This window comes from Felis catus, chromosome A2, assembly GCF_018350175.1.
Source record: "Felis catus isolate Fca126 chromosome A2, F.catus_Fca126_mat1.0, whole genome shotgun sequence".
NCBI classification, from domain to species: domain Eukaryota; kingdom Metazoa; phylum Chordata; class Mammalia; order Carnivora; family Felidae; genus Felis; species Felis catus.
Window position 1 is genome coordinate 33,872,361 of NC_058369.1, and position 22,458 is coordinate 33,894,818.

The following is a 22,458-nucleotide window of genomic DNA, read 5'->3' on the forward strand; positions in this document are numbered from 1 at the left end:
AAAAGCAAAAACAGTTTTAAAGGGTTTTGTTCCATGTTTGATGTATTCTAAGGGGGTTGTTTGAATTGAGATGTTAAACTTTTCCTCTACCAGAAGAGCTTTTCTTTAAGTGAAATTGGGTTTGGGCTTGGTTGTCTGATGGTTACTGGTTTCCTTCTTATTCCCTCCTCCCCCCCTTTTCCTCCTCTCCCTTCATCTGATTAAGTATGCTATCAGATAATGGTGCTCACTTCTCTCTCTCTCTCTCTCTCTCTCTCTCTGTCTTCGCATGATCTCAGCAATGATGCCCAAAGCAATGTGTGTAAATCAATCCAAATATGATTCCCAAGAAACATTATCAGAAAAATGCTGCACCTGACCCTTCTACCCAGGGCTTTCACCAGCTTTTATATTTCATTTGTAATTCACATAAACACACACCTTCCATTTGGACAAGAAGAAATGTATCTCTTTGTTATAATGCCTTAGTAATAGTAATAGTAATAGTAATAAGCCAAGGAATGGAATTTGAAGGACCCCCAAATATAAGAGGTTCTGTATGTCAATGTTTCCTAAACTTTTCAAGACCAAGGAACACAAAACAGTAATTTAATGCAGAATACCCATGAACATTTCCTTCAAGAAAACCGTCAGATCCTCCTAGCCTGACCCCCACCTCAAAATGAAACAATATACACAGCAAAAAGAAATTGAACTCATTGAACCTCTTGAGCTGCTGACCTAGACTTATCTTTCAGGGCTGTTCCATTAGAAGTACTGTAAAATGGATATTTCTTATCAGATGTTTTCCAAATGCTTGTGGGTGTACCTGTGCCATGCTGTTTTGGGACACCAAAATTCTGAAGGCTGGGTTTGAGAATCTACAAGGGAAGGGTGTGCCCACAAATCTAAAGCATCCCCTGTGGTCTAGTTACCATGCAGCCAGAGAGAAGGATTCCAACACCAGGGAACACTTGGGGGGACTGGGCGCCTGAGCCTTGGCAATTCCTCTCGTCTACAGCAGAGCATGAAGTCATGTCTGCTCCCCATACCATGTATGGAAGTTTGCCCACATACTAGCAACCTGCTTGTGATTGAAAGGAGAGTGTGGGCTTGGAGAGCAGCGATGTCGGGCTCAGGAGAGAATTCATCTGCGGCCGCAACCTAGGATCGGGAGACCTGAATGGCAACAACAATGGCAAATTTCTAAGGGAGTCCATGTCCCTGCTCCTCAAAGAGCAAGTCTTGGCGAACTCAGCATGGAACAACAGTTGATCTGGATACTCTGGGTCCTCGTTTTCCTCCAATGCCCTTTTCACAAGTTTAAATAATTATTCCTTGAAGGGGACATCCAGGCTTTTCGGCTTTCTAGTTCATTTTAATTCACCGAAGAGCAAACTCCAGGCATAAATCCCCCATGAGAATCACAGCAGGTCTCTCTTTTTTTTTTTTTTAATTGTTTTTTATTATTTATTTTTGGAAGACAGAGAGAGCACAAGGAGGGGAGGGGCAGAGAGAGAGGGAGACACAGAATCCAAAGCAAGCTTCAGGCTGCGACCTGTCAGCACAGAGTCTGACACGGGGCTCGAACCCACAAAGCACGGGATCATGACCTGGGCCAAAGTCGGATACTTAACTGACTGAGCCACCCAGGCGCCCCGCAGGTCTCTCTTGAATACAGAAGCCCTAGTAATTGATCATTTTCAACCTATTGAAAAAGAGGAACCCAAAATCTAAATAGCCTAAAATCACCAAGTGGGGAGAGAAGCAAATGATAAAATCAAAACAAAGCAGGTTAATCATGGGAATTTCTTTTTAAACACAAATTCCGTGGGACCGAATCATGGCAGTTTGTTACAGTTCTAGGTGGTGATAATTGGCGGTTTTATGGAATGCTGAGATTCAGAAGTGCTGTCTCACTGTTAGAAGAGGCTTTATATCATGTTCAGTACCTCAGAAGAGCACAGGGCAGCAGTCAGAAGACATGGCCTCTAGCCAGGCCTCATTACCATGAAGCCTTTCCTTAAACCTCGGTTTTTTCAAATGGAGAACAAGGATAATGGTACTTCTGACCTGAGTGCTAAGACAGTTAAGGAAGGGTCTGCTTTGAAAGAGGACACAAGGGCCTGTATAAACTGCTTAGGGCTACCAACATCCAAGGCTGATCTTCAAGGTTATATTGAATTTTTACACTGAAGAAATTGAGATTCCATATACATATCATAGACGGAAATTTGTAGTAGGTGTTTTCAGCATAGAGTGTTCTCCCCCCCCCCCCCAGGAATGCCACAAAGGGTTAATAATTACCTTTAAAACCCCTGAAGACTTGCTGGGTGATGACAGCCCAGCTCTGAGCCTGTTTTGTATCTCTCTCCCAAGGAAAAGAAAGCTGTATACTCATTAACTCCTTCCTCGCAATAATCTTGTCAAGGAGGTAGATCAGCCAGAGAAGGTAAGAGAAGAAGCTAGTGAGTTCAGGGATGGAATAGGAGAAGAGTCAATCTTGAGATTCCTCTGTCCCCCATTCCAACATTTTTCTTTGGCAGAGGTGGGAAGAAGTTATGTTCTGTTGATCAACCTCTGGCTATTGGAATACTGGTTCATGCCCAAATGGTACCAAGCTTTCATTATAAAAAGAATGCTCAACTTGGGGGCACCTGGATGGCTCAGTCGGCTGAGCGTCTGATTCTTGGTTTCAGCTCAGGTCATGATCTCACGGTGCATGGGATCGAGCCCCACATGGGGCTCTGAACTGACAATGTGGAGCCTGCTTGGGATTCTGTCTCTCCCTCTGTCTCTCTGCCCATCCCCAACTCACACCCGCTCACTCCCTTTCAAAATAAATAAACTAAAAAAAGGAAAAAACAAAGAATGCTCAACTCCCTGCCCTCTTCTACAGAGCAGCAGCAACCAGGGACCCAAAGCAGCAGTCTACCTTCTACCAGAAACAAACCTTCACCCACATCCTTGCCTTGTGGATTTGTGATTTTAACCGGTTTGCTGAATGGATAAGGAAAAATTTTATGAAAGCTATCAGCATTTCAAAATCCTGAGAGTCTGGAATGAGGGTCGATATAAGAAGCAGCCTCTTAGGGGCACCTGGGTGGCTCAGTTGGGGAACCGTCTAACTCTTGGTTTCAGGTCTGGTCATGATCTCACAGTTTGTGAGATCGAGCCCCATGCTGGGCTCCAGGCTGATGGTGTGGAGCCTGCTTGGGAGTCTCTCTCTCTCTCTCTCTCTCTCTCTCTCTCTCTCTCTCTCTCTGTCTCTCTCTCTCTCCACCCCTCCACTCCCCAAAATAAATAAATAAACATTTTTTTAAAAAGCAGCCTCTTAGCTTCAATGATGAAGAGATGTGTTAATTCCATCATCAACAGGGACTACACCCCTCACCCTCCATTGGCTGCCTTTCCAAATGTCACTTGGAACAGCACGTGAAAGGGGAGGGGGATGGAAAATCACAGTTTATACCTTACTGCCAACACCTTAGAAGCAACACTATGATGTATATAAAGAACAGCACATTTATCATAACTTATAATAATAATCTCCGTGAAGTCATGTACTTTATATTTTTCCAAGTAATTCATGTCATAACAACAGCCATCACTTACTGAGCACTTATTATGTGTCTGTCACTTGGCTGAGTGTTTTACATACTTTTTTCATTGAGGTTGATGTCGAGAAAACGCCGAAGGCCACCCAAGCTAATACGTGACAAGCCCGAGATTCTAAGCCAGCTCTGTGGACACCAAAGATCCACTATGATATTTGAGCCTCATAAATTTTGAATATGACAGTTGTTATTGTTCCCACCTCGTAGATGAGAAGGCTGAGGTTAAGTGATAGCGTCAAGGTCACACAGGATCAAGAATCAATAGAACCTTAAATCAAAGTTCCGTCTCAACCATCACCACACATGCTTTATAGTCAATATACATCTTAAGAGATGCATCATGATGCTTATTTCTCAAGGATTTTGTGGACATAATTGCTTTCCTCTTCCATACTTGCTAATGGCTTTCCAGATTTTCCTCTACGATTAAAAAGCTAAAAATTTTAGGATAAATATATTGGCCTTCACCACCGCAAACACAGCAACGCTGTCTAGTAATAATGGTTAATATTTACTGAGCTCTTCCTATACACTAGACCTTATTTCACAGGAAGGCTTAATTTCGGCAAAGTCGCATAAGGATTCTATGGGATAGGCACCATAAAGTTCAACTCATAATGACGATACCGCGACTCTGGTCAATCCAATTACCTGAGCCACACCCTAGTTAGGGGTTGGGTCAGGACCCCCAAGCCTGTGCTAGAAGTCACCCAGCCACTCTCTTCTCACTTTTCTATTTGAATTATTTTGTGTGTTTATTTCTCCTTCTAGACTGTCCGCTCATTACGTTCAGAGCCTGAGGCTCAGCCCTGTCTTGCTAGTCCTGTTGTCTAGCACAATTTCAGGCACAGGGTAGACAGAGAGGCAACACTTGCTGCCTGAGCCCCACCTGGTCTGCAAGGAAGGACACTTACCAAGCACCCCCTCTCCACATCTTAAGCAAGCTTGTCGTCCAAATGCATGCACCAACGGCAACAACATCACCTAAAACTCGTCAGAAATGTGAATCTCAGGTCGCATCCCAGACCCACAGGATCCGGATCTGCCTTTTACAGGCCCCCAGAGGATCCATTTGCCCACTTAAAATTAAGAAGCACGGGAAAAATTTTATGAAAGCTATCAGCATTTCAAAATCCTGAGAGTCTGGAATGAGGGTTGATATAAGAAGCAGCCTCTTAGGGGCACCTGGGTGGCTTTATGGTGCCTATCTCGTAGAATCCTATGTACCCCAAATGCACGTCTCCTGTGACTGTCTCCCCAAACACTTCCTGCCACAAAGATAGACTCTTTGCACTTTATGTGTTTTGAAAAATTTTTTAAAGTATTTATTTTTGAGAGAGAGAGAGAGAATAAGTCAGGGAGGGGCAGAGAGAGAGAGAGAGAGACATAGAAGCTAAAGCAGGCTCCAGGCTCTGAGCTGTCAGCACAGATCCCAACACAGGGCTGGAACTCACAGACCGCAGGATCATGACAGGAGCTGAAATCAGACGCTTAAGTGACCGAGCCACCCAGGCACCCCTGCACTTTATGTATTTTTATGTGCACTTGTGCATGCTTACATTTTCCACATTTTCACAGAGCCCTTAATAAAATAATTTCAAAAACATAAGCAAGCATGTGGTTGGCATTACTGCCCCTTCTCTGAGAGCATTCGAAACATCCGCTGCCCATGACACTTTGGTAAAGTCCTCTCGTGCCGTTCAACTCGCTTGTTCTTTGAGATGCGTTCAGACTAATTAGAAGCATTTGAGAATTTTATGGACTGTTATTTTTGTTTGCAAAAGGATAGTTGGGGTTTTGACACTTTTCAAATTTATCATGAGTGTATAGACTGACACATATTATGTGCTTTTCACTGTCATTTTTATCCATGAGCTACATTCTTTACGTAAACATTTAAATATCCTTATTTCCCTGGGGGAGTTCTGACACTCTTCTTGAATTTAGATGGTATAAATCAAAGAAACATCTTTGTCTTGTCGCTAGCGGCTCCCATCCTCACCACCCCCACCTAAAAACCACTATCCTTTCTTATTTGAAGAAGTGCAGTAGGATGTAGAGAAGATATGAGTGTAGACTGATGACCTCCAGAGATGGCCACCAACAACTTCTCCCATCAAGAGGTGGAATACATTCACCTCTCTCCTTGAACCCAGGAGGGCTTGTGATTTGTTTGACCAATAGAATGCGGTAGAAGGGACATCTCCGGTTCTGAGCCCAACAGCTTCCATTCCTGCCCTCTTCCTACCCTGAGCTGCCATGTAAAGAAATCCAGGTTCCCTACTAAAACATGAGGCCATGAGGAGACACTGTGAGAGAAAACAAAACCAGGCAGCTCAGTCAACAGCCAGCACCATAACCCCAACACCAGAGGGAAGACATTTTGGACCTGTCAGCCCAGGGTAGCCTCCAGCTAAATGCAACCAGGTGGGTATACCACAGAGCAGACACAAACCATCCCTACCGAGCCTTGCCCAAACACCAGACCTCCAAAATGGAGACCAATAAAAATGGACCTTGTTTTAAGCCACAACATTTGGGGATAACTTGTTCTGCAGCCATAGAAAACTGAGGCAACAAGTGTGGCTGAGCAGACATGCAGTAAAATACGAGTAGATTCTTTTGTTTTTTAATTTTTTTTTAATGTTTTATTTATTTTTGGGACAGAGAGAGACAGAGCGTGAGCAGGGGAGGGGCAGAGAGAGAGGGAGACACAGAATCCAAAAGCAGGCAGGCTCCACGCTCTGAGCTGTCAGCACAGAGCCCGACACGGGGCTCGAACTCACAAACTGCGAGATCATGACCTGAGCCCAAGTCGGATGCTTAACCAGCTGAGCCACCCAGGAGCCCCAAACATGAGTAGATTCTTTAAGGGAATGGAGTCTAATCACATAAACCTGTCATTAGGAGTGTCAAAAAAAAAAATCAGTTGACCTTCCTGACACTTTTGTCAGGATCCTTGATGGAATGCAACAGGCCAGGCAGCCCATGCAGTTGAACAAAGCTTCATGGATAATAAACGTTCTGGCTCTTCAGCAACCTGCAGAGTGAGCTCCCTTCCTTTCCTCCCCTCCTAGAAATAGGTATGACAGAAACACAGGGCATCCACTTATTAAAAAGGTAGGTTCTCCCATGTATATAGCTAGCAGCAAAGTGAAATAACTGCTTGAAAGGATGAAATAATTGAAGTCCTATTATATTCTTCCTAGAACTATCAGGTAGGGTTTAAAGGGTTTACCCTATTTTTCACAGGGATGAATGTAAAGAAATGGAATCCCAGCCAGAATGCGGGGGGGGGGGGGGGCAGGGGGAGGAGAGTGTGTTGGTAGAGGGTGAGGGTGGTAAGGGTAGTATCTCTTGGACACAGACTAGCCCACTTACCCAACAGCTTTGTGCTTGCCTTTAAGGTCTGCAAAGCATAGCTTCCTGCTTCCCTATATATTATCTTGCACACTACTCCAGCTCTCACTTGTCAAGAGCCTTCACTGTGCATGGCATGGGGCGGGACAGGGCAAGTGCAGGGGCACAAAGTAAGTTAGCCGAGTCCCTGCCATCAAGGAGTTTACAATCTTATGATTCTGTTGACTGCCAGATCCCCAGCATCTAGAACAGCACCTGACCCATAGGAGGTGTTGAATAAATACTGTTGAATGGATAAACGAGGGAATGAATGATGCTTTTGGGCACATGAACCTCATTTTCCCATAAAGCAGGTCACAGGAAGAAGTCATAGAATCACAGATGAGTAGAAGACAAAGGGACTTTGTGGTCATGTAGAGTAGTGGGTCAGGACCACCCCAAACCTGCTGGATCAGGAACTCCAGGGTGGGGTCCGGCATTCCACGTTCTATAAAAGGGGGCTTTCGTGCACGATAAAGCTTGGGAACCACCCATCTCTTCTATACTCTTCATTTTACAGATCCAGAGGGAGGGATAAGATGGCCTCAAAGGAACAAAGCTAGTTAGTAGCTGGAAGTTGAACGAACCTGACCACAAACTGAGGGGCTTTCCCAGGTCACAAGACTTCCAGCGCTAATACAGAGTAAGTTCTGGGCAAACCAGGACAAGTTGGTCACCTTAATCAGAACCCTAGTTACCACATTCACATCTAGAATCCTTTGTCCACCATAGAGCGAACCTATGTAAGAACCAACTATGTGCCAGGGAATGACTTGGGTTCTTTAAATGCATCGACTCACTTAATCCTCTCAATAGCCCTATGAGGTAGGAACTATTATTATCTTCATTTTTAAAAACAGAACACTGAGGCACAGAAAGGTTGCATAGTCTACCTTATCCATGAGAGACACCTTCCAAGACCCCCGGTGGATGTTGGAAACCACAGATACCACCAAGCCCTCTACATACTGTTTTTTTCCCATGTATACATACCTATGATAAGTTTTAATTTATAATTTAGGCACAGTAAGAGATTAACAACAATAACAACTAATAAAAGAGAAAAATTATAACAATGTACCATAACAAAAGTTATGTGAATGCGGTCTCTCCCTCTCTCTCTCTCTCTCAAACTATTTTGTGGTGTTCACCCAACTTCCTGTGACGATATGAGATGAAAATGCCCATGTGATGAGATGGGGATGAATGGCATACGCACTGTGATGTAGCATTAGGCTACCATTGACCTTCTGATGACACATCAGAAGGAGGATCATCTGCGTCCACACCAAGGTTGACTGCGGGGTCAGGTGGTGGTGGGGGGGAGATTACTCAAACCCCAAAAACCAAAACCCCCAAAACTGTGGATAAAGGGACACCACTATAACTTGCCTAAGGTCACTGAGCCAGGAAATTAGACTTCAGAACCCAAGCTCTCAACCATCACTCTTACAGACCTTTTATTTATTATAGTAGATATATACATATCTACTTTTTTTTATTACACTTTTGATAGCTTGCAGTTATTTCCACAATTTGTCAGTCTGTTCTGTACCTCGCTCTCTCTAACAGTAGAAACAGAGCCTGAGGGAAAGGACCACCACCGTACCAGGCACAGCTCCCGCCATGGAGGGGGCTGGGGGCAGATGTGTTGAATGAATGTTGTGAGCATCCAAGCACCCCCTGTATGACTGGTTGACGTCAGTTTTCAAAAGAAAGGGAATCTAATATTAACCACATATCTGCCGTGTTTCAGCCACCATCCAGGTCAAAAAGGGCGCCAAACTTGGCTTTCAGGTGGGATTTATTTGCCCCGGTGTGTTAGTTTTCAAAATTTGAATTTGACCTACCTTTAGGAGTAAGCATCTGCTGACTGTCTTAATTTATAATTTCTGCCTGTCTACCTTGGCAGGCATTTGTTTTCGACTATGATCCTGGGCTTTCTCTAACATGAATTCATTTATTCTTTACCACAAATCTATGCAGTAGGTATTCTCATCTACACTTTATAAATGAAAAAACCTGAGACTTTGGAGTATCGGTAACACGGCCAAGCTTATAAGCTCATAAGTGCAGAATAGTATTCAGTGCAGGCTAACTCTTCCCTATCTCCAGCCCTCCATCCCACTGCCCCCTTAGCCACTGGGTTTCTCTAGGCATCATGAGAACAAGAAGGCCAGCTTGTCTCAGGTACAGGGTCTGTTTGACAAGGGTGAGACTTCCACCGAAGGAGTCCTACATTCAATATCCAAATGAATTCTTGAGGTCTTCTAGATGGCTCTTTCCCACAGCTCAGACCCTTCTCTCCTCCAGGAGAACATCGTGCTCTGGGAGCTACGTGGAAGGAACAGTCAACTGTAGCAAGTACTTTTGGAAGGTCAGGGTGAGAAGTGCAACCTCAGCACTGGATTTTGCAAAAAACATTTCATTTTTGACCTTGATGAGAGCACTCTTTGGGGAGTGTAGGTAACAAAACGCATGATTAGAGCTTTCAAGAGAGAGCCAAAAATAAATGTTGGGCACAATGAGGACAGAGAGCCCTTTTGAGGAGCTGAGCTTTAAAGGGGAACAGAGTAATGAACGGTAGCCGGAGAGGGAAGCCGCGTCAGAGAATTTGTTTCATTTTGTTTACTTTGAGATGGGAGAAATAACAGGATAGGTGTAATGGTGGAGATGTGGTTATATAAAATGGAAGAACCAGTAACGCACTAAGGGAAGGGGAGAAATGTAAGAGCAATATTCTTGAATAGGCAAGAGAGAATGGAGTCTAGGGCACAGGTGGCGAGGTTGATCTCAGGGAGAGGCACAGAACCTTAAAGCTGGAGGGCAGGGAAGGCAGAGTGCATGGCAAAGAAGCAGGTGACTACGGTGGGTGGGGAGTTTTGGATGTTCTCTTCTAATCGCTTCCTCTCCTGAGGGACAAAGGAGGCAAGATCATTGAGAGAGAGAGAATAAGGGTGAAGAAATTGGTGGTTTCATGAGCTATGAGAAGGTATGAATCATCATCTATGACAGTGGGAGTGAGGGAAAAGGAGTAAGATTACCAGGGGGCATAAATATCCATAGGGGGCCAGAGGGCATGAGTTAAAGTGAAACCAATCAGCTGGGTTGTATGTTTCTCTTCAGGCAAGGGCTTGTGCTCAGGTGCAGGTAATCAAACTGGACATAACCAGGACTGAGGTTTTGCCCCAAGAGCATGATGAAGCAACAAAGGAGCAAGAGGACTTGACGATACATGCTAGGGAGTCAGGCCAGCACAAGGCCAGAGAGCAAGAAAGGGGCGAGAGGCCGTGAAAAGGTAGGGGCAGCAACGGAATAGATCCCACGGGAGTTGGAAGTGATTGCAGTCAGATTGCTACATGAAGTGAGCTGGGAGGCTGGATGGGGCCAGGGTTGCCCTGCTTGACAAAGGCAAGGTTGCAAAGGTTGCAGGTTGACCATGGGAGTAAGTAGCTAAGAGAGAGGGCAGGAGGGAGGCCTGGCGTTTCCTAGTCACTGACTATTGAATGAAAGCGAAATCACCGAAGATAATCAGACTCAAGACCCGATATGATGGAAAGATCACTTATGCAAACGGTTTTGAAAAGTACTAAGAATTATGATGGGAAGGTTATTGACAGAGTGGCCATGAGCCAGCAGCTAAAAGTTTCACGGATCTGTTGATGACTGCCACAAGGAGGGTGCAGTGGATGGGAAAATCAAAAATCATGCACTTCAGGGTTGCAGGAGTTTGAGGAGGGAGAAAGGAGAAGAGCCTAGAAGTGGCAGTAAGGAATCAGGAAAAAATCTCCTGGCTCAGTAATGTAAGAGGTATGAGAGAAGAGAAACAACAAGAGTCATCAACCATTAACTTTCCCTGGAATTAATATAAACAGATATTTGGCTAGACAGTCATTAATACCACCGGTCAACAAACTTTCTAGACAAAGGGCCACATAGCAAATATTTTCAGTTTTGTGGGCCATAGAGTCATTGTTGCAACTACTCTACTCTGCCCCCCATAGCTCAAAAGTAGCTGAAGATAATATGTAAATGAACACGTGTAACTGCATTCCGAAATATTTTTAATTTACAAAAACAGGGTGGGGCGCCTGGGTGGCTCAGTCGGTGAAGCACCCGACTTCGGCTCTTGCAGTTTGTGAGTTTGAGACCCGCGTCAGGCTCTGTGCTGACTGCTCAGAGCCTGGAGCCTGCTTCAGATTCTGTGTCTCCCCTTCTCTTTGCCCCTCCCATGCTCATGCTCTGTCTCTCTCTGGCTCTCAATAATCAGATTGTGTCTGCAGGTAAAAATCTGCTAACCCCTGATAAATGTTGCTGAATAAAACACAACTAGAAAAAGGTCTAATGAACAAAAACAAGACCTATTTATCTCAGAACCAAAGGCTTCAAAGGATGTGAATTTAGGATATTGGTTCCAAGTAGAACAGCCAGGTATAGTTGTGAAGGTTGTACACTGGACGAAGTCAAGGGGCACTATTCACATAGACTTCAATGTCACTGACTGCCCTAAAGTGCTGCAGGCCATACTCTTTTTGGCCACATATGATAATTCTAGTTGCAAGAATAGTAACTGCAAAGAGTTTACTACAATGAAATAATTGAGGGAATAGCCCAGCTTGAGAGTATATCCTACTATTTCTAGAAGAGCAATAATTACTTTTTAAAAACTTTATTTATTTTTGAGAGAGAGAGAGAGAGAGCAGAGGAGGGGCAGAGATGGTCAGGGGGACAGAGAATCCGAAGTAGGGTCCACCCTGACAGCAGAGAGCCTGATGCAGGGCTTGAACTCACAAATGGTGAGATCACGACCTGAGCTGAAGTCAGACTGAGCCACCCAAGGCCCTTAGAAGAACAGTAATTACTTTTATTGGGCATTTGCTATACATCATTCACAATACATGGGAATATATAAATATTACCTCATACAAACCTCCTAGTGACCCTGAAGGTATATATTTTCCCCATTTTACTTTGAGGTTCAGAAAGGCTAAGTAATTTGCCCAAAGCACCCAGCTAGTAAATATCTGAACTAAGGTTTGTCTGGCTTCCAAGTCTGTATTCTTTCTATTCCCCTCTCCTTTCTGACTGGTTACAAGGTTCTTTAATGATGACCTGGTAAAACATGTATTAAGAAAATTTCTTCTGGAGACCTAATTAAAAATAATTACATACCTTAAAAGACACTAAAAATATAGCAGGCCTGCCAACGAGGAAGACAGTTGTTATTTTATCAATGTCTTTATGGATTTGGATTCTGTTCAGAAAAGCTCACTCAAAATGTAATTGCTGGCAGCATGCAAAATCCATCAACCCGTAATTAACATGTGACAATTATTCTAATTGCCTCAAACAACATTTCTGTTTTTAATTGTAGAGCAATTTGCCAATCGCATCATTAATTGGCGATTCCTATTTTAAGCATGCAAAAGGCAAGGAGTCTTTATTTCCTCGGAGGCAACTGGATATGCATTAAGTGAATTTTTAAAATACATTTTCTTCTCTTCTCTGACCACAGGACCCCCTTCAGATGGTTCTGATTGCAGTTTCTTCTGGCCAAAGCGTGTTTTCTCTGGGTAACTCAATCTCACTTTAGTACTTTAATACATTTTCCTAAGCAGTTCACTTCGACCAGATCCTCATTTCTCTCTAGACACCCTGAGCAAGGCTCCCATTGACTTCAAAGGGAAAAGAGTGGGTGCAGGGAAAACTAGGAATCTGGTTCCTTGGTTCAAAAACCCTCCACACACTATAAAAACTCATTGGTGTCTTCCTGTGTGTTAAGGGCCAATTAATATACGTGAGTGAAGCCTTTGTATGAAACCACCCTGGCAACTCATGAACTTGCTTAGAAAGCCCGGCAGCTAATGGAAAACAAAGTTTAGTGGACCCATTCCCCTACAGACCACCCCCCCCCATTTGCTCACAGGGAGGGAGGAAGAATTGCCTCAACAGGCAAAAGGGCAGGAAAGACAGCTTCTGACTCATTCTCTCTCTCCATTCCTTCGCTAGGCATGGATAGCCCACCTTGGGCCAAACCAGGCGACAAGTATCAAAAATTAAAAAAGAATTCTTTAGCAGCACCTGGGTGGCTCAGTCAATTAAGCGTCCGACTCTGGTTCGGGTCACGATCTCACGGTTCGTGGGTTCGAACCCCGTGTCAGGCTCTGTGCTGACAGCTTAGAGCCTGGAGCCTGCTTCGGATTTCTCTCTCTCTGCCCCTCCCCCACTCATGCTCTGTCTCTCTCTGTCCCTCAAAAATAAATAAATGTTAAAAAAAATGTTTTTAAAGAATTCTTCACTCAGGTATCATCCTCCCTCCCCCCCCCCCCCCCCCCCCCCCACCAACGACCTTTAAGGATCACTTTCCTCTGGAATGTTTGGGAAAGAGGTGTTATGCCTTACCTCTGCAGCTAAGGCAGCCTGACACATCCCCGTGCAGAATCTTCCCTCTGGGCCGCTGACTGTCACCTGTTTCTCTGCGTCAGCTTTAGTGGGGGAGAATAGGAGGAGGAGTGACACATCTTCCCCTTGTCCCTTATTTCCCGGACAGAATGCATACCTACCACCAGCATGTCATAAAGCTGTACTAGGCTTTGAGAATTTTTTTTAAAATTTTTTTTTAACGTTTATTTATTTTTGAGACAGAGAGAGACCGAGCATGAACGGGGGAGGGGCAGAGAGAGAGGGAGACACAGAATCGGAAGCAGGCTCCAGGCTCTGAGCCGTCAGCCCACAGCCCGACGCGGGGCTCGAACTCACGGACCGCGAGATCGTGACCTGAGCTGAAGTCGGACGCTTAACCGACTGAGCCACCCAGGCGCCCCTAGGCTTTGAGAATTTAGCGAACACCTGCCACTCTCTGCTGCAAACTGGAAGCCAAAAACTTAATAACGTCAAACTCTTCACAACTGTCTACGTGGCTGTTCCCCATAGACCAAGGGGGTCAGCACAGAAAGTTAATACCATGATAGGGGTTTCTGGCCTGGCTTTGTTTTTCAGACTTCTGGGCACCCTGTTCCCAAGACTTCTTTCTCCAAACATACCCCTTTGGTCTTGCCTTGCACAGTGGAGCTCAACTCTGACTACCTATTCCCTGGGCAGCCCCCCTGCCTCCCAGCCCCCAGACCGATTACATCAGACCCTTTGGATACGGAGCCTGAGCATGGACATATACTTCTTCTCTCCCCAGGTGATTTTAACGGGTAGCTAAGGTTGAGATTCGCTGCCCTGGGACACAGATCCTGTCCCTACACCAGGCCACAGGGTGGGGTGGGAGTGGGGGTACAGGTCCCAAGGCTTGAATTAGTCAGTCTAGACCAGAGTTTGCAAATTGGAGGCCCACCCACAGGCTGGATCCAGCCAGAGGATTTGTTTTGTTTGGCCCATATGGGGTTTAAAATTTTTTTTGAATTACTTGCCAATGTTTATTAATGGGAATATATTGCATAAAAATCTGGATATCTGGCTTCTTTTTGAAGAGAAGGAATTTCTGGCCATTCTCAGACTACATTCCTGTGTGACCACAATTGGCTGGAGGGGTGGGGGTGGGGGAGCAGCTAGTCCCATAGGTGCAGCACGGGCTCTCTGATTGACCACAGTCCACACCACTCTCTATTGCCTCACACCAGTCCCACCTCCCTCATTTACCCTCCTGGCCCCCGTCCCTGATGAAAGAGGGGAAAATAGGAAGCCTGTCTCCCTTTGTAGTGTCTCCCCAGGAAGCGCAGTACAAGGACACTAACCGTCATCCACGGGACAAGAATGGAAATAAACACACAAGAGACTGCTGGATTCACAGAACTTTCTATGCACAACTTAACCCGCACAGGCTCTTGCCTGCAATGGGAGAGCACTTAACATGATTCGCACAGAGTGGGGTTGGTGTGAGGTCTGCCCCACCCCCATCCTTACCTCCACCTCCCCTTGTTTGTTCACACTCAGGCTTGGGCTTGCATAGGAAAAAAAAAAAAAAAAATCCCGCCCCCAAAACTCTCTACCCATTCAACGATACATAGTTACTGTTTATCAGTGCCTTAGGCCAGGTCACGTTGCCAGGCCAGATGGCCGCACACCTGTCTTCCTGGGGCAGTATTTCTCAACGTGGGGTTCACACTCCTGTGCCCCACCCTAGACTGACTAAATCTGGTTCTCTCAGGGCGGGGCCGGCTCGTCACATTTACCAAGTGGCACTTCTGCTCAGTAATAATAGCAGCGGCCGCTAATCCGAGCGCTCACCATCATCTCATTTAATTTAAAACTTCACAGAAATCCTTAAGTTAGGTAGTAGTAGCTACAAGAGGAATTGGCGGCCCGGGAGAAGTCAATTCACTCGTTCAAGTTCACACAGCCAGTAAGCAGCAGAGCTGGGATTCGGATCATCTGTTGTAGCTGGTAAACCGCTGCTCCGAGCCAAAGGGAGGCAAGAGGAAGGTTTAGGAGTTCCCGGGTCACACCGGTCAAGGAGGGTGGGGTCGAATGCCGTCCATTGTAACTATACAACTTTGGCTTTGCTCTCAGTTAGTGGGAGCTGTTTGGCGTAGTGACTAGACAAAAGCATACTGCCTATGTCACAGGTTGCATATGATCAGGTGACAAAAACGCCCTGTGCCCCCCGAACCTGGCCTCTGTGAGTCTGTCAGGCATTCCAGCCTCCCTGCGGTCCACCAGGTCTCTGCCCCGGGACTTGGCACGTGTGCTTCCCTCTGTCTGAATGATCCTCTCCTATCGGGGCTCAGCAAACTTCCTCCTAACCAGATGGCTTTGGGGGCCACGCGGTCTCTGTTACAACTACTCGACTCTGTGACTGTAAACAAATGGTCTTGGCTTTGTCCCAACAAACCTTGACAGACCCTGAAATTTGAATTTTATATCATTTTTTATGTGTCACAAAATATTTTCTACCTTAGATTTGTTTTCCGCCACTGAAATACGTAAAACGTAATCTTGGCTTGCAGGGCGCGCCAAAAACCGGGGTCGGCTGGCGTCTGGGGACGGGCCATCGTCTGCCACCCTCTGCCTTCGGTCTCCTCCTGGGCACTGCTTCCTTGTGCCCCAGGCGCAACTCAACTCTTGGCTTCTCAGAGAGGCTTTTCCAGATGCCTGTAGCTGAAGTTGCTTCCACCCTCCTTCTATTCATTTCTCTCCCATCGACTTTTAGAATTAACGTGGTCACACTTCTTGGTATTCTAAGGTTTTTGTGTTCATATGTTAGCTTACGTGTGTCTTGTGGGCTTTCTCCTCTGCGAAGTTGCAAGTTCCACGCGAGCAGGGAGCTTCTCTGTGTGCTTTGCTGTTTCCTCTGTGTCTGAACAGCAACTGGCACATCGTAGGGTCAATACTTGGATAAACGAACAGACAAAACTCTCCGGTGGTACATCTCACATTTCCTTAGATTAGCGTCTTGCAAACTTTCCATGACATCAGCTCAGGGGCGACAGAGATAAAAATATTATCCGGCCACAGCCCATAGGAGTTTTGAGTCATAGAAAACAAAAACAACAACAAGCCAACAATAACCTGATTTCTCTTGTCTAGAACAGAATACTGGTTTCCGAAACAGCCAGGACTTGAATGGGATGTGAATTAGGAGGGCTACAAGCGAATAATGCACATAGTTCTAGGAGTTAGGCATGCTTATTATTCAGAGAGCGAAAATACCATCTTGGGCTAAACGAAGGGTTTCTACACTTCCTTACGCAAAGCTTAAGCAGCGAGGGCTGTTTATTTTCTCTTACGTACACAAATAAGACATCGAGGCAGCTCTTAAATGCTGTACCTTGTCAGGGTGTGAAGAAAGCAGACTCCTTACGGACCGACACTGGCACAGACAACAGAGAACAAAAAGGGGCTGTTTAAACTTTTGGGAGCAGTGGCCTCCGGCTCCGGGGTAACAGGGGAAGGTTCTCCTAAGGCCCTCAGGGTCAGACAGACAGCGCGGATGGGGCAAACACGGACGCTCATCTACTTGAGGGAAGCCTTCCTTGAGCCACACTGTAGACAGAAACAGTCCTCCATTTCCACTGAGGACCTACGTAAGGGGCTTCTGTCCCCGCCCCGCTTGCAGACTGAAGTTTCCATGAGAGCAGATTTCCGCCTCTCGGGGTGTGCGGCCCTAGAAACCCTACAGGCCTGGTGGAGTCCCTGACTGATCTCCAAATCCAGGTGGTGTCAGTCCCATGGGGACCTCACCACACCGATGGCCCAGGCTGGAGTGAGTTTTGTCAGGAGAAAAGACGGCCACAATTCTCAGAGGCCTGAAGCCTGAGGCAGATGCTGCGTCCTCTGTGCGGCTAAGTCGGATGACAAAGCCCCAAGGGGCCCTGTGGGGCATCAGGGCAAAAAGCAGCAAGGTCTAAAATGCCAGATTCCACAGTTAAGACCTGCTGCCTCTCTGACAGCGAGCCCTGCTTTCCTCAACGCATGAACTATGTTTCACTCACCCCATTAATTATCGGTCATTAAAATGACCCGAAGATCCCTTTTTTTTTTTGTCCCTCAGGGCCTGGAGCTTTCATGAGCTTCTCGTGAACATGTACGCCACACAAGGCATTGGGCGGCTGGGTGAGGGGACTGGGTGGGACTGGAATATAAAGATGACCACGGGCGTGGGAGTTACCCTGTCGGAGGTCCCTGTATGGGCTGGACACTGTACTCCGATATTTTGATACTTAGAATTGGGAAGGTTGTTTATTTGCTTATTTATTTATTTATTTATTTAAAGTTTATCTTGAGAGAGAGCGTGCACAAGTGACTGCATGTGTATGAGTGGGGGAGGGGCAGAGAGAGCGAGAAGAGAAAGAATCCCAAGCAGGCTCTAGGCTGTCAGTGCACAGCCAGAGGAAAAGGGGCTCAAACTCATTAACTGCATGATCACGACCTGAGCTGAAACCAAGAGTTGGATGCTTAGCCAACGAAGCCACCCGGGCACCCCAAGAGTTAGGGATTTTAAAACTTGAGCCACCAGGTGCCTGGGTGGCTCAGTCGGTTAAGCGTGCGACTTTGGCTCAGGTCATGATTTCACAGCTTGTGGGTTCAAGCCCCCTGTCAGGCTTTGTGCTGACACTTCAGAGCCTGGAGCCTGTTTCTGTCTCTCCCTCTCTCTCTGCCCCTCCCCTGCTCACACTCTCTCTCTCTCTCTCAAAAATAAACATTTAAAAAAAATTTTTTTTTAATAATAAAATAAATAAATAAATAAAACTTAAGTTTCCTCATCCCTGGAAAAAAAAAATCAACTAAGCTACACTGACTGGCCATCGGAAGCTATCACTCATTGAGTACATAGTATGTGTCTTAGCTCATTCGATTCTCATAGGCCACCAGTGAAGTAGATTCTCTTTTTGCCCCATTTTATAGATGAGGCAACCAAGGATCAGAGTAGTTAAAGAAACATGCAAGTTCACACAGCTGACATATGGCTAAGCAGGGGATCAAATGGGGATCTATCTGAAGTCCAAATATCTAACCACTAAGCTTCTTCTGATAGTGCCTTCCTGGGTTGGCCTAACCCTTAGGTAAGGATGACACTCTTTACTCACTGTGATTAGAAGGGCCGTCCGTGAAGCATCTTCTTCCCTAACTCCATCTGGCAGTCTTATGTCTGAGAGCTCCAATTTTACCATTAGAGATTCATTCCTTTGGGGGGAAACTCTAGATCTCTTACTAAAGTGCAAAGATTCTCCCAGAGGAGTAACACATTATGGCTTTATCCTTTATGAACTGCTCAGTGTCATACTGAAAAGGGGAGGCAAAGAAAGGGTTGTCCAGGAGGTACCAGAAATGTCCACTGTCCACTGAACCCTTTTAACAAGAGTTTGATACTATTTTTGTAGTTTGTTAGTTTGATACTAACAAGAGTTTGATACTATTAGCTCTGGTTTGTGGATGAGAAGAAAAAAGCTCTGAGCAATTAGGCAATTGGCATGCTTTTCTTCAAGCCCATGCTTTCTTATTCTTCACATTGCCTTCTCATAAATTTCTCTTTATAAAATGGATGGCCTTATTATTATGATTATTACTATTACTAAATTTTTAAAAAATTTTTCTGCAAAACCTTTCCAACACTCTTCTCAGAAAAAAAAGGAAGGTAGTGGTTTTTCATGATACAAGTTGGAAGGGAAGCTGTTAAATCCATTTTGGCGGGAAAATTGTATGTTTAAGATTTAAGAAATTTTAATAATTGTATATTTTATTTTATTATTTTTTATTAAAAAAATTTTTTTTAATGTTTATTTATTTTTGAGACAGAGAGAGACAAAGCATGAACGGGGAGGGTCAGAGAGAGGGAGACACAGAATCGGAAACAGGCTCCAGGCTCTGAGCTGTCAGTACAGAGCCCGACACGGGGCTCGAACTCACAGACCGCGAGATCGTGACCTGAGCTGAAGTCGGCCGCTTAACCGACTGAGCCACCCAGGTACCCCTATTTTTTATTTCAGAGAGAGAGGGGTGGGGAGAGGGGCAGATGGAGAGAGAGAAAGAATCTTAAGCAGGCTACCCAGCGAAGAGCCCAACACGGGGGCTCAATCCCACAACCCTGGCATCACAACCTGAGCTGAAGTCAAGAGTTGGACGCTCGAATGACTGAGCCACCCAGATGCCCCAAATTTTTAAGTAATCTCTACACTCACATCGGGACTCGAACTTACAACCTCAAGGTCAAGACTTGCACACCCTATGGACTTGCACACCCTATGGAACTGAGTTAGACAGGTGCCCCGAAAATTGTATATTTAGACAAAAGGTTTTTAATTTCTAAAACTGATCCGACCTAATCTCAGAGCAGAGAGCTGAGGAAAACAATTTTATGGCAAGCACATCAACTATTTGGCTATTACAGATTTAAATTCTGATTGAATCAGCAAAACAAACTATTAAGCAGCATTGAAAATCGATGTGAAATGGCTTTCTATGTGACTTACCCACTCATGAGCTGGAGTTGGACAGAAAGCAGGTGCTTCATTGGAATCCGATTAGAAAGATTGGTTCATACAGCCCTGAAATGATTACCCATAATTCACGTCATAAATACTATACCTCACACCCACGGTCTGCCCTCCAAAGAACATGGTCATCTATTTCATATATACATTTTCAAAATCCTTTAGGTGGCCTTATAAAAAAAAGAATTGTAGTTCCCCACCCCCATCTTTGTTCACTCCATAGAATGTAGAATTAGGTGTAGTTATATTCAGCAAGAACCTGCTGAACGCATTTATTCATGAATACAGCGAAATTTACTGCATTCCTGTTATGGGCAAAGCACTGTGCCAGGCACCATGGCAGCTACTAAATGAATCACACTCTAGTCCTAGAGAAAAGAACTGGCATGTATCAAAGTCCCTAGAAAATGATTTGTGTTCTTTGAAAGAGGTTCTTTGGGGGCGCCTGGGTGGCGCAGTCGGTTAAGCGTCCGACTTCAGCCAGGTCACGATCTCGCGGTCCGTGAGTTCGAGCCCCGAGTCAGGCTCTGGGCTGATGGCTCAGAGCCTGGAGCCTGTTTCCGATTCTGTGTCTCCCTCTCTCTCTGCCCCTCCCCCGTTCATGCTCTGTCTCTCTCTGTCCCAAAAAATAAATAAACATTGAAAAAAAAAAAAGAAAGAAAAAGAAAGAAAGAGGTTCTTTGAAAATCATTTGAAAATGATTTGTGTTCTTTGATACTCTTCCCCTAGGATAGTGGAGGTCCACTTCTCCTTCCTCCGAATTTGATGTGTGGTGGCTTGGGGCGATGAAGTAGGGCAAAGTGATGCTATGCTAGGTCCGGGCCTGCCTTTGCAGGGACTGGAAGCTTCCATTTTGGTCTACTGCAGCCCTGAGCTGCCTCGTAAACATCCCAAATACCTGAGGCCACCATGCTGTGAGGAAGTCCAAGCTAAGCATGTGGAAAAGCTCTGTGGAGACAGTGAGCAAGAGAGACACCCAAGTCAACTCAGCCACGTTCCAGAAATCATGGAATGAAGATCCGCCATACCTGCCACGCTCTGACCAAACTTCTGACCCAGAGAATCATGAAATAGAGTAACAATAGACAGTAGATTCAAGCCACAAAGTTTCAGCATAGTTTGTTGGGTAGCGATGGGAACTAGAACCTGCTTAGTGTCAATAAAAAGGGGGACACAAGAGCCATGAGGCATCAGAAGGGAATTTTATTTCCAGCCTTAACGATGGTGGGAAGAAACAGGGAAGGCTTCCAGGAAGTGGTGACATTTGAGTTGAGTCTGGAAAAGTTCAGGATCAGGAAATTCAGAGATGAGGATTCAAATAAGGACAGTCGAGGCAGAGAAAATAGTGCAGGTAAAGGCACAGAGGTAAGAGACTGTCTGATGCATGTGGGAGAAGACAGAAGGGTCTGTTTTGGCAGAAGAAAGTGGGCTACAGGAGCAATGTGTCGTGAGATGAACAAAAGAGAGGCTTGAACGCTGGAGTGAGGAGCTTGATTCAGTTAAGCGCACAAGGAAGAGCCATCCACTATTTTGAACAGAGAAGGGAAGTTCGCTTTGTGCCTCGGGGGATATTAATCCCGTGGGAATGAAAAGGGGAGTTGACAGAAGGCGCAAGCCGGTTATGAAAGTTCAGCAATTGGACATCTGGAGATTCGCCCTGATTTCTCTTCTGGGTAGGAGTGGGCTCCGAGAAGGACTGGCCTGGCTGGCGGTAAAATGGCCCCCAGAAATATCCAGGTCCTAATCCCTGGGATCTGTGAATATGTTAGTTTATGTGGCAAAGGGGACTTTGCAGATGTGATTAATGGGAAGGACTCTGAGATGGAAAGGTCATTTAGTATGATCCAGATGGGCCCAATTTAATCACAGGCATGCTTAAAAAAAAAAAAAAAAATGGAGATCATTTCCCAGGTGTGGTCACTTCCCAGGAGAGGGATGTGAACACGGAGGAAGAAGGGTCAGGGAGATGGATGTGGCTAGGACTTGAGCTGCCGTTGCTTGGAAGACAGAGGAAAGGGTCTAGAAGCCAAGGAATGCAGCCAACCCAAGAGGCTGGGCAGGGCCCTCAGTTTCAGTCAGCAAAAAATCTGGAACCTTGGTCCTACACCTGCAAAGAACTCTATTCTGCCAACAACCTAGAAAAGCAAACAGTTGAATCCTCCCCCAGAACCTCTAGAAAGGAACACAGCCCCGCCAATGCCTTGAGCCTAGCCTGATGAGACCTGTGTCAGACTTCTGACCCTCAGAACGGTAGGATAACAGACGTGTGCTGTTTAAACTGCTACATGTGTGGCAAGTAAAAAAAAAAAAAAATTAGGGGCCCCTGGGTGGCTCAGTCGGTTAAGCGTCCGACTTCGGCTCAGGTCATGATCTCACAGTCCGTGAGTTCAAGCCCTGCGTTGGGCTCTGTGCTGACAACACAGAGCCTGGAGCCCACTTTGAGTTCTGTGTCTCTCCCTCTCTCTCTGCCCCTCCCCTGCCCCTGCTCACTCTCTCTCTCTCTCTCTCTCTCAAAAATACATAAA

The 22,458-nt window shown here is 45.6% G+C and overlaps 1 long non-coding RNA gene across 1 annotated transcript in view; it reads right to left on the minus strand.

The window, feature by feature from the left end:
• Positions 1 to 14,550: 14,550 nt before the first annotated feature.
• LOC123383740 overlaps positions 14,551 to 22,458 on the minus strand; it is a 28,693-nt gene continuing 20,785 nt past the window's right edge. Inside the window, exons 3-4 of the long non-coding RNA XR_006593881.1 lie at positions 19,913 to 19,987; positions 14,551 to 16,812 (exon numbers count right to left, since the gene is read on the minus strand). This is a non-coding gene — a long non-coding RNA (uncharacterized LOC123383740). The remainder of the gene's footprint in view (positions 16,813 to 19,912; positions 19,988 to 22,458) is intronic.